This window comes from Pipistrellus hanaki (genome assembly GCF_964339955.1).
Source record: "Pipistrellus hanaki genome assembly, chromosome: 13".
NCBI classification, from domain to species: Eukaryota; Metazoa; Chordata; class Mammalia; order Chiroptera; family Vespertilionidae; genus Pipistrellus; species Pipistrellus hanaki.
In genome coordinates this window covers 45240547-45253456 of record NC_140515.1, presented here as the reverse complement: position 1 = coordinate 45253456, position 12910 = coordinate 45240547, and the positions used below count along the sequence as shown (strand labels likewise).

The 12910-nt window shown below is 45.8% G+C and overlaps 1 protein-coding gene across 3 annotated transcripts in view; it reads right to left on the bottom strand.

Moving 5' to 3' along the window:
• Positions 1-12910, bottom strand: part of LRRC3B (leucine rich repeat containing 3B) — a 90467-nt gene that overhangs the window by 64545 nt on the left and 13012 nt on the right. The window contains exon 2 of one of the 3 annotated variants that reach the window (XM_084902998.1): positions 7286-7661. The exons of 1 other annotated variant lie outside the window; for it this stretch is intronic. The gene's annotated coding sequence lies outside the window, so the exon portion shown is untranslated. Of the gene's footprint in view, positions 1-5132; positions 5238-7285; positions 7662-12910 lie in introns of those variants that run through there. One more of the 3 variants, XM_084903000.1, reaches the window with a different exon arrangement.

Here is a 12910-nt window from a genome sequence, read left to right as displayed (position 1 = left end):
AGATCTGGACAATATGAGCTGTCTGTTTCGGAAACTCTGCCTGGCCACAGTGCCCTCCCTTTTGCTCAAGGCCTTATTGTCCAATTTAAGAGTTCTCTAGATCTTGGCCTTTTCCATCCACCTGCCTGCACCGATGCAAGTTCCTGATAATGAGGAAGTGGGCAGAGAAAGGGAGCAAACCTTTGAAAGCCATTGTGGACCCTCTGCTTTGAAAAAGCTTGGTAGAGGGAAAGTTACAACTTTTGGCTGAAATGCTATATAGTCTGATAGTTGAACTTCACTATAGATGAAATTGGCGAAGTTCAAAGGGGATCACTGGAAACTGAAATGCAGGTCAATGTTCACCCAGCCAGAAGCCAGAGCCTGCAGCTCCGATGAAGCCCATTTTCTAGCTCTTACAAAGGCATCCCATAGCCTGGCTGTGGCCCTGACATGTGACCCTCTTTCAGCTAAAGCTATTCTCCACTTCCAATGCCAGTCAGTATCCACAAGCATCAACCGTATGAACAGGGCAGAGAGATCCAATTCCTTTGGCCAGAGAAGTGAAAACTGGTCTGGTGAGAAAGATCCCAGAGAGGGACAAGCTGCTAAGAGGACTTATGTCACAGTTTTCCCTGTCCAATTCACACGGGCTGTTTCAGGGTAACAACTGGGATCCCTTTCATTTTCAAAAATACTCCAGCTGTAGATAGTAAATTAGATGGTCACCCCAGTCCAGGGCCCTTGGGCTGGCAGACCTCCAAGACACCTATCAATAGAATTCAAGGGATCCATAAACTCAATTGGAAAACTGTCACAAATTTGTTTGTGAGCACTGAGTGACAATGTAGCATTTCATTGAATGATGAATGCAGGCCAAAACCTCAAATGCAGTAGCAGCCCCGACAATTTCATTGACAAATCAGATATTTTCTTATTATAGCACAGTTCCTGCAATGATCTCATAGCAGTATGCATGCTCACTCCTCCTTCAAATTGATGGTAGTCAGTGGTCCCACAATTAGATCTTGTTATAAAGACATGAATAGGTCACATTGTTTTATATATCCGATATCATTATCTCAGTAAGATTTGTACTATAATCTTCTATATTACATTGCATGCATTGAAACACATCATTCTGGCAAGCCTCAGCCTGTCAGACCATCGAAGGGTACCAATACATAAATAGGATTAAGAGCCCTTGGCCTGGGGATTGAAAAGCCACATTAACAAGGGACAAGGGAACGTGAGAAAGAGACAGCATCCCCTAGCTGAGGGGTCAGCCTACCTTTGAGTTATCTAGACCATGAGGATTTATTTAGCAATGTGTTTTTTTTTTATACACACCTCTTCTTCTTTATCACTCCTATTAGCCTTATCTTCTTTTATTTTTAAAAAATATATTTTATTGATTTTTTTACAGAGAGGAAGAGATAGAGATAGAGACTTAGAAACATCGTTGAGAGAGAATCATCAATCAGCTGCCTCCTGCACAACCCCTACTGGGGATGTGCCCGCAACCAAGGTACATGCCCTTGACCGGAATTAAACCCGGGACCTTTCAGACCGTGGGCCCACACTCTATCCACTGAGCCAAACCTGTTTCGTCTATCTTCTCTTATGCTTATGTCTTTCTTTTTCTTATCTTTCAATTTCAGCTTACTCTCAAACACCTCTTCATTTTCCTGTTCCAATCACTGGTTTCTCTTCCTTTGGATGGTTTGTTTTTCCTGATTGCCTGCCTCTCTCTTCCCTCCCCCTTTCCTCTAATGCCCATCCCCAGCTGCTTCTCCAGTTACTTCCCTGGACTCTCTTGACCTGGTTGGTGATCAGCCATCCTCTTTCATGAGTTTTATAGCAGATACTTTGTGCACAAAGTGTCTATACTATCCCTTCCAATAGAGAAGCGTATTAGTTTTGTTTCTACACTCACCACCAGAATAAAACAACTATAAAACATTAGGGCAGGAGGCCACATAACTTTGTAAACTCAAGTTTGAATATAATTTGTAGAAAGGATGGAAAACATATCTTCTTGTTAATTCCTGATGACCAGTCATATAGGGGCGGTCAGCAGACTGGGCTGGGTTCTTCTCATTGCATAAATTCCCAGTCTAGCAGAAGGAAGCACACTGCTTAGTCACTGCTAACAGGGTGAGCCCTCTGTAGCAGGAATGCTTTTCTAAAGCAGACCTGAGGTTAGAAGATTAGACGAAAGGCCAGTGCGACTTCATGACCTTTGTGTTTTAGCTTTGGACAAATATACAAATGCACTGTACCTTCTCCCTGACTCCAACCAGGGAGATATTTGCCCTTAAATAGCCATCTCTCCCAGCTAGGTACTGAATACTTAAATGTTAAATGCAGACTGAAAATTCTATCAATGACCCAAGAGAGGAAGAAAGAAGGAAAGGTTGAGTTCAGATACTCTGGTTCTTGGATTTTTTCATTTTTAAATATCTAATCAAAACTGAGAATTTTCATCCATACGATGTATTGCAAAAATATACTTATTCATTATGTTCTAAATAAAAAGTTTTCTTTTTTTTATAACCTTTCCCCCCAGAACATGTTGCTTAATAGAAATTGTTATTCCAACTGTCAAAAAACTCATATACATATATATGATTTAAGATACATACCCACAAACTTTTCCCAGCAGAGGTGTGGTATTTGCCCTTTAATACTACTTCACACAGAAGTAAAATAAGTAGATAGTACAAGGGCCCCATAAATAGGATGAGGCTACAGCTAACTCCCCTATCCTCCCTGGAAGAGCTAAGAAATGGAATCCAAGATGTATATCCAGGGGCAAAAAGATTCTCTTACTGTGGTTCCTACAGATAGACCATTTCCTTTAGATTTTGTCATGCTTGATTTCATTGTTACATCTTTTTACTCTAACACCCCGTAATACAACTAAAGAGCATCCCACCTTCACAGAGTATCCTTGTGGGATGATCTGATGGTTAATAGTTTTTCCTGAAGAGTGGGCCAGCTGGTGCATCTGTCCCCCACTTACACTGTAAAGACCATGTTTGTTTCTAATGCCTTTCCTAGAAAGTGAATGCTCTCCTTGAGATAACTGCGGATGTGGGATTCAGATCAGCCAACCCAACTCAGAGGGCAGACTGAGGTGGTGGAAAGCAGGGAAAGGGAGAAGAGCATCTCTTGGGCAGGGTCTCCAAAGCCCTGGGTCAGCCAAACCTCTACTCCCTTACCCCCCTGCCTCCTTGCCAGCACTGCTCCCCCCCCCTTCCCCCCTCCCCTTTTCCTCTTCCACCCCTACTTACTGCTAGAGGGCCTCTAACCTGGCTTGTCACAGCATCTGGGATGAAAATCCTGTCCTGGTGGCATAAATGCACCAAGTTTCCACTATCTGCCTGTAATTCTCACCCCACCCCCAACGTGATTCTGAGAAACAGGCTTTTCCCTCCCTCCTCTCTGTTTACTCTAGCTGACTGTTGATTTATCTCCAGGGGGAGTTCATCTTGGTAATGCAGCCATAGAGAACAGACATGGGAAGTTCTCAGAAACCAGATTTCTGTTCTACAAGAATGCCTAGTGGTACATGGGAACCCCTGGAGAAAGCTCCCTTTGTCAAAGGGGCTCAATGGGTGAGAAAGTAGCAAAGAACTATTTTCCCCCTTTCTGAGCCCCAAGTATGTTTGGACTCAGATTTACATCAGCCTCAATTTAACCCAAGGGTCAGAAATCCAAAAGAAGCAATAACAAATCATTTCATTGGGTTCAAAAGGACCCTCCCCCCCCCCCCCTTTGATGTGCTACATTTTCTCAGCAATGATTGGGAGTGGGGCAAGAAAGATCTACTCAATCTAACAGAATAACTTTGCTAAAATGGTTGGGAGTCCATTTAATTTTTATTTAGAATCATCTAAAAAGGCTGCATGGTTAGTTGATTTAGTTGATTTGAAGATATAAATATTCCACTGCAATCTTTTGCAAAACAGGCAATTTGTGGTGATTTATTCATTATATATGGTGGTGACTTTTTCTGGTTATGCTGATTGAGGCATTTATGAAAAATTAGCAAAATGATCTATATTTTTCACAACCATTTCCCCTAATTAATTTTAAGATGCTGGGAAATAGCAGCAGTGAGCATAATGCATTGATGCACAAACACAGTTTATTTTGACCAGGGTCAGGAGATAGCGGTACCAATACTAGTTACGCTAGGAACACATGGAGTGGCCTTGCCCGTCACTGCATCACCTCCCTGCCCCTGGATTGGAAGGGGGGCTATCTGAGCTCCCTTTAGCTCTAACATTCCGTGAACCCATCACTAGAAAGTGATTCATTTGCAGAATACAGTGTCTGTAGTTTCTGACCACATAATAAATCCCTTCTCACATTTGGATCCCTCCTTCCATTTCTCCTCACATTTCAAAAGGGAATGTCTACCACAAGGTTCAGAAAGGAAGTCCAATGTCAGCAGCCAGTTCCCTAAGTCTGCTTTCAGTATCAGGATCCCAGCCTAGCAAATCCACCCCAACAGCCTCTGAGGGGGTGAGATGTACCATCAGTCTCCCCAGTGCCACAGCCATCGGGGCTCACAGGCAACGGCTGGCACTGACACTGAGCCCCTGGGGTTAGGAGCAATGAAGGGGCTAGAGGCTCACCCGCTGTTCCTTGTGGGCAGAGGGTATTTAGTACCAAACAGGGCAGGGGGCGTGGAACACTCCCAGTGTTCTCTGCTAGCAAGAGAAACCAGCCCCACCACTTCCTAGCTGGATGACTACAAGGCAGATAACTTCTCCCTGGCTTAGTTTCCTCACCAAGAAAATGGGATTTAATTATCTTCCAGGATTGTTGTGAGGATTCAAAATAAGACAGTGGACATACAATGCCTAGAATAATGTCGGCACAGAGTAAAGACTTGATAAATGCTGGCGCTGGTTATTAATATTCCCGCCCGTCTCCTCAGAATAGTTCAACAACCCCATCAAACCACCTTGGCTGGGTCTTCCTTCAAGAGTTCTCAGAGGACATGTTCTGACTTGTTTCTACTGCAAAGGGAAGGGGCCTGGGCACACTTCCAGGTGGTAAGCATCCCCCCAAAAATACCAGATCCTGGGGCATCCAAAGCTAAACCTTGCCCATTGAGGGATTGAATTCTGGGGTCCTACCTCAGGCATGCAGGTAATGCAGAAGAAGCCAACGCTCTCCCCCACTCAGGAGACTCAGGAGCTGCACCCGGAGCCAGCTCAGAGGGAATCCCCGGTCCTGCTCCTTGGGGCTCTGAAGCTTGAGTCTGGGCTACAGGGAACTCCTCGCTCCTAGGAACTCCTCCCAGGAGCCCTTACAAGTAGATGTCTCTTGCGAGAGGGTCTGGCCAAGGCTTAAAGAGAACTGCCTTGAGCTGAGCTTTCTCCCAGCTGGTACAGGAGAGCCCGAGATATCTACCAGGCAACCACAGAGAGGCTTTTGCTCCTAAAAGCCCGCACGTGGTTGGTTTGAACAGGGAGGACCAGAAGGTTTTACAGGCTCTGGATCCAGGCAACCTCCAAATTCCCCTCTTCTAGGTACAGTAGGAACCCAAAGCCGGACTCTCAGTCCCAGGAGGAGTGTGTGCCAACCCAAAAAGAAGGGTTAAATGGGGTGTGTCCAGGCTTTACGCAGAGGGTGTGCTCCCCACCAGGATGAATGGGGTTCCCGAGGGCTGCTCCTGTTTTTTTGTGTTTTTTTTTTTTTTGCAGGGGCAGTCTAGACTTCCTCCTGCCAATACTCCTCCTTTCAGATTACTGGGTTGCAAAGGAGAAAAGAGCCTCGCCTTCCTGCATTGGACTAAAGCGACCGAACAAGCAAAAGCGTCTGCCCAGAAGGGGCTGCAGAGTGGGCAGCTCACCTCCGCTCCAGGACCGGGTCTGAGGGGCCTTCCCTCCCCCAATGCCCACACCCCTTCGCCCTGCACGCCCAGCTCTACTCTGTTCCACCGGGCTCCCCGCTCCCTCGCTCCACCCAGGTGTGATTTGCGGAGGGGAGGAGGGAAAGAAAGGTGGTTCCTGCTGCAGCCTCAGCCCCAGGGCTCGCTTTCCACCGGTTCAGACCGCTGTCTACTTGCCAGGCGCTGGGGATTCTCTTCCTCTCCCGCACACACGTCTCCTGGGGGCCAGGAGTCCCCTCCCACCCTGAGGCCCTGGAGACACCCCTACCTCCCGGGCACCCGCAGGGAAGGTGGGCGTGGGTCCACAGACCAACTCAGGAGATGGAAGGGCATAGCAGCCGGTGCCTGAGGAGGAGGGGACCGCGGTCCTCACGGAGCCAGGAACAGCATCCCTGGTTCATGATCTATTCCAAACCACTCATCCGCCGCCCAAGACACCAACGCATTCCGATCTCGCCAGGGAGGTCTGTCTCTCCTGGAGAGGGAGGGCGCCCCATCCCAGTCACCCGGAAGCTTGGCTTCCCAGGTCCCCAGGCAAATTCCAGGGCTCCATCCTCTTCTCTGAGCCTCCCAGGTACCCAGCCCTCCCCCCCCCCCCCCCCTCAGTATGTATACATTTGGGCCAGCACCTTCCCCTTTCCTGCCCATCAGATGCCGCAGGCATTAGCCGAACCTTTTTGGTTCCCCCTCAATCAGATCTGACCCTGACACTCAGTTTCCTCCCCTACCCCTGCGAGCAACCGTTTCCCTCCCAAAGCCACTCACTTCACCCACCCTGCACTTGGCGTTCCCTGGGTTTCATTACCGCGTTGGGGGTGGCATATGGAAGGACTCCCGCCACGCTGAGCAGAGGACCCCCCTCCCCCGCCGGGGACCCCAGGGGGACCCCGGGTGGCCGCAGCCTTCTCTCACTCCCCACCTCCCCTATTCCGCCACCTGCCACCTGGCTCCGGAGCTGCCCCCACAGGCTGGATGAGCGCTGCTGGGTCTCAAACCCTCTCCTGCCTAGCGGTGGCTGCAGGGAGTGGAAAGTCCACCTTCAAGAACACAGAATGGAACGGGCAGATGTGCACGGCCAGGGAGGGGGCGGGGAGGGGTGCGCGGAGAACTAGACCTAGACGTGCAACTTGCCAGGCATGGGGTGAGCACCGCGCAGGGAGGGGGGGGGGGGCAAAAGTTTTCAGATGATTGCATGGTGACCAGCTGCAAAGAGCAGAGAGAGAGGGTCGACTCCCCCTTCTTCAGAAGGGGTCTCCCCAAAGTCTGCAGGGGTTTGGAGGGACGTGTCTCAGGAGAGGTGTGACAGTCCTCTACTCGCTCGGCCTAGGCACCCGGGCAGACAGAGGGGTGAGCCTGAGCTTAGCGGATGGAAAGCAACAGGCGGCCGCACCTTACCTTGTGCCAGTGCCGGGCTGGGGTGACGGCTCCATCCTGGTGGCACTGGGAGGCGTTGGGTGCGTCTGCCCGGGGTGTGGGCTCTTCTAGAAGTGCAGCAGCTGCCGCTATCTGCTCCCCGCACCCCGATCGCTAGTATGGGGAGGGGGTGCCCACTCCAGACCCGGCAGCGGGCAGTGCTGGTCCCCTGCGGTGGTGGCAGCAGGGTCGGTGCCAGGCGGCTGGAGCAGGCTGCGGGCTGGCGGTGCGGGCTCCGCGGGCGTCCTCTGGTGCCTCCACAGGCGCGGGTGCGCCCGGGCAGGCAGCCGTGCGGTGCACGGCGTGGCTCCAGCTGCTGCGGTGACCGCTGCAGACCCTGCTCCGGGCGGGCGGGAGCCTGGCAGGAGGAGGAGGAGACAAAGACGTGAGGGTGGCGAAGCAGAGCTCCTCCAGATGCAATAGGCTCAGTCACCAGAGGGGAATCGCCTCCAAACCTGGGCTGGAGAGGAGGGAGGAGAGGCGAAAGACTGGAAGAGCAGCAGCCGGGACTGAGCGTGGCAGAGCCCTGCTGCTGCCTGCCTCACCCATGCGCCCTCTCCTCTCCCAGGTTGGGGTCCGGGCTAGAGAGAGAGGGCGGGGGCTGAGCTTTTGTCCTAGGAGGCTAGGAGTGGAGGTGGGAGTGTTAGCACCCTCTACCGCCCTCGCCTTTCTTTCGGACACCCCCTCGCATAGCTTCACTCTCAGGATGCTATGGCCCCATTCTCTCTCCTGTTTTCCTAACTACTGAGATCAGAGCGAAATGCAGCGGGCAAGGGAACCAGGTGGTGCGGGGCTGGGTGTCCTCTATTGGGAAAAAAGGAGAATGCTTAAAATCCACTTGACAAATGATCGCCTACTGGGTGCCAAATACTGTACTAGGTTGTTTGGGGGTGGAGGGAAGATGTGGAAGGTGATATGTGCCCCTGAAGGCTCCATGGACATACCTCAAAGGGATCCCCTGGAGTTGCTGCAGCCCCAAGTTTTGGGGGTGAGTCGCATTCCCTGATCTCTAACCCCAACCAGTTCAGTTTCCCAAAGCAGAAGGTGTTAGGAGAATTCATTTTTTCCCCTCGCCTGTCAGGGATAACGGTAAATGTGCAGCTGAAATGGAATCTATATGCCCCTTACAGTCTGTGTTTTCAGATTAAAGCAAATTATTAGCTTTAGTAATGTTCTTCCTTCATAGTTTAAATTATTGATCAGATTTGCACCAAAAAACAAAACCAATTTGGACCAAAGGAACTGTCCTGCCCAGTCATTACAAATACCTCATTTTTCATAGTCCCCACACCTCACCCTTTACCTCAGGCAGAATTAATCTTTCCCCTTTCTTTGCTCTCATAGTTGTGTTTGCCAATCACTTGCAGAACTTATATTTTTCTAGATTTTAAAAAATAGATTTAATTTCATACATCTGTATCACCGTCTTTCTTCCTTCCTTCCTTCCTTCCTTCCTTCCTTCCTTCCTTCCTTCCTTCCTTCCTTTGTTTCCTTCCTTCCTTCCTTCCTTCCTTCCTTCCTTCCTTCCTTCCTTCCTTCCTTCCCTTACTTCTCTCTCTCTCTCTCTCTCTCTCTCTCTCTCTCTCTCTCTCTCTCTCTCTCTCTCTTTCTCTCTCTCTTTCTCCCTCCCCCCCCACTCCCCTCTTCCCTCCTATGGCACACCCAGCATTCTTTTGTATCTAATGGGTATTCAAGGGAAGCTTAACCAGTTGAAGGTCATTTTCTTCTTTAAACATAGTTAAATCCCAGTGTCTCTAGAATTAATGGGACTCGGTGATGAAATTTTTAAGAGATTTGGGGGGAGGAGAGGACATACATAGTTATATTCACAGCCCCTTTGGCCTAGAAATGTGAAACTATCTAATCTATTTTTGATTCTAGGAAACCTTTTTCTCCCACTGAGCACCCTACCCCTGTTTGTTGACCTTCCAAAGACAAAGGAAACAAAGCTATTACTCAACAGCATAAAGCAAGAGATAGGTACTCAGCTGCCAACCTGGAGCAAACCCATTCCAGGTGAAGAACGACCAAAAAATCTTTATCATTTAGGGGCCTGTGTCAAGTATGTTAAAAGCTGGTAAGGTCTCCTGATTTCCAGTGACACTCTCTTATTCTGGATGAATTTTATGACAGTTAGGGCAATATTTCATTGCTGAGGGGTTAAAAAATGTGCTGTGTAGTTTAGGGCTATTTAAAATCATTTTTTTAAAAATTTGTTCCCAGAATTTCCTATATATTACATAAGATAGAAGATAGATAACCTAAATCAGGATGCTCTATGAAAGGTCCGTAATGTGTAGGATATTGGAAAAATGACTCCTAAGATATCTTCTATTTCTAAGATAATACTGAGATTAGGAGGGTTGTGGTTTGAAGTTTTATTTGTTTTGTTTTGTTTTTGAAAACGTGGTTTTAGGAACCAAATATAGGTACATATGGATGGCAGGTATGTAATTTGGTATAATTTCCCTGAAGAGACATTTGGCATCATTATTGAAAACATAAAATTTTTGTAGGCCATTATCCCAATGACTTGTCTTCTAGAAATCCATCCTCAGGAAATAATTCACTATGTGTAAGATTTATCTACAAGAATATTGATTGCAGTGCTGTTTATACTGGGCAAAATTGAGAACAAATAAAACCAAATTCAAATGTCTAGCAAGAAAGGAATGGTGTAATATATTGAAACACTGTAAATGGAATACTAGTTGGACATTAAACTGTTGCAAGTGAATAGGTGAATATTGTGATGAATGATGATTATAATATAATTTTAGTTTAAAAATTCAGGTACACAAGATGAGATAGAATAGCAAAAATTAAAATCTGGACTAGACAAATTTTGGTTTGGAGCTGGACATTTCTACTTGCTAGCTGTGATCTTGACCTCTAAGACCTCATCTATATAATTGGATTGATGTCATTTATCTCAGATTGCTGTTTTGCTTTAAATAAAATATTATTTATGAAGCACTTAGTACAGTGCTTATTACTACATAATAAAATCTCAATGTATTTTGGGTTTCTTTTGGCAATCATTAAATGTATAAAGCTGAGTTCATGGATAGTGCATTTTTTGTTACATATGTATGTATTTAGCTCATGTCTAGACTAAAATACAACCCAGAGTTAATACTGTTTATGGCTGTTAATTCTGAGATTATGGGTTTCTTTTTAAAAATTTGTCTAGTAATCAAAAGCAGTGGAATTGGTTTTAATTTAGTTTTCCTTTTATTAAAAAGAAAACAATTTCTGACAATTAACACAGGAAAACTGTAGACTTAGATGTTTTCTGCTTTACCAGTAGTTGACTCACATGATCATCAACAAGACTTGCTGACTATTGGTGTCATCCATGCTATAAAAAGGATAAATGACACGGCATGGAGTTTGTCACCTCTGATATAAACTTAGATTTGTTTTGTAGCAACCAGTAGTCAAGTCCAGCTCAGCAAAATTCACTGTTAGAGAGTTGTTTGGCTGCTGCCCTGCTTTGTCTTGACAGCCAATAAAAAAAGAAGAGGAGAGAGGAGGCATCAGAAGCTATAATTGTAACTTTTGATTAGTGAATTAGAGATGAAAGCCTAGCACTGAAAGGTCATGAGATTCAATGACCTTCCCATCTACAGTAGTGCCCTCTGGGTCAGAGATGGAGATTTTGTAAAACTTGGCTGTGTATATTACAATTGTGACATATATAGAGGCAAATACCATTTATTAGTGGTTCTAGTTTAATGTCTTAGAAATGTTTCACGTAAAGAAAATTCTTTAAATGTTGAGATGTATTCTCTGTTTGAAACTCTATAGAGAAATGGAAAAAGCATTCCACTGAGCTCCTGAGTTAAATTTCTGAAATCTCAGTGCTTGGGGTTTCTAAAAACCTTGCTGTCTAATGAATGAATGGAATTAAGGCAAAAAAAAAAGTTACTATCATGAATTCCTTGTGGATGGTGTTCCAATTAACTATTCTTAATAACAAGCCACTCTAGAACTTCTTGGCTTAAAATAATAACAATCTTTTATTAGCCTGAATCTGGAATTGGGACAAGGCTCAGGGAGGAAGGTTCATTTGTGGCCCACTCAGTGTCAGCTTAGGGCCACTGAACTCAGAACTGGAGGATGTGCTTCCCAACTGGCTCACTCTCATGCCTTAGAGACTGGGCTCACGGCTGGCATTCAACAGGAGCTGAGGGCAGGGACCTGAGGGCAGGGACCTCACTGTCCCTTCACCGGGGCTTCTCCATATGCATATCTCTACAGTTTCTCATAGGTTCCCTCACTTCATGGCAGTTGGGTTCACAATAAGAACCCCAATAGAAATAAGACCTTCCCCGAGTAATGAAAACCTATATTGCCCTTCATACAAACAATCTAGTCTTCACTCACTATTGTAAATTCTACTCCAAAACTCACAGGGTAAAAATGAATGAATGAACAAGCTTACTGTTTAAATGATTTAGGCAAATGGATAGAATTTTCTTTCATTTATTGAGATCATACCATGAAGAATTGAAGTCATAGTGGAAACCGATATGCAGGTTTCTCGAAAAATTAAAAAAATAAACCTGCCATATGGTCAAGCAATTGTACTTCTGGATATTTATCCAGAGGAAATGAAATTATTATGTATAATGATATATCTATACTCCTATGCTCACTGAAGCATTATTTACAATAGCCAAGACATGGGAACAACTTAAATGTCCACTAATGGATGCATAAAGAAAATGTGACACACACACACACACACACAAGACTGTTATTCAGCCATAAAAAAAATGAAGTAAATCCTGCCGTTTGTGACAACATGAATGGACTTCAAGGACATTATGCTAAGTGAAATAAGTCAGGCAAAGACAAATATTATATGATCTCACTCATACGTGATCTAAAAATCAAAGTCTATGAAACTAGAAAATGTTTGGAAGTTCCACACTACTTTGGAAGCACTCAAGAACACTAATATGATCCATAAAGATATTATTACTTCTCCAACACATAAATGGTGAATAATCCATTTTAATGTGTTCATTTTTAATATCCTTGACCAATTTGCAGGAAGTAATCTACTCATGGATACCTGTGTGGACTAAGATGTGGCCTCTTCTAGCTCTATTGTTTTGTTCATTTTTCCAGCTTCCAGAGCTGCTATCTTACCTAATAATAGACAAATATGTAAAATTAACCGTACCTCCACTATGCCCACAGCCAATCAGAAAGAGTATGCAAATTAGAAGGCCAAAGATGGCATTTGCCCAGCTGCTCCAGGCTCTGAAAGGCCAAGGTAGGGCAGCATGCCTGCTATGAGAGTGAGGGCGGGGGCGAAGGGATCTACAGGAGCAGAGTGCTGCAGTGAAGACAAGACTTCAAACTCCCAGACTCCTTTTTTTTCTTACATGTTTGTCTATTATTAGGTAAGCTGCTAATAATAGACAAACATATAAAAATGTTTGGAGAAGCTGGAGAAATGAACAACACAATAGAGCTGGAAGAGGCCACATAGGTATCCATGAGTAGATTACTTCCTGCAAATTGCTTTCTGCAGCAAAGACGAAGAAGGCAGACTCTGGCCAGAGCAAAGGCCTGGGTCCCGAGTGCCAGAGG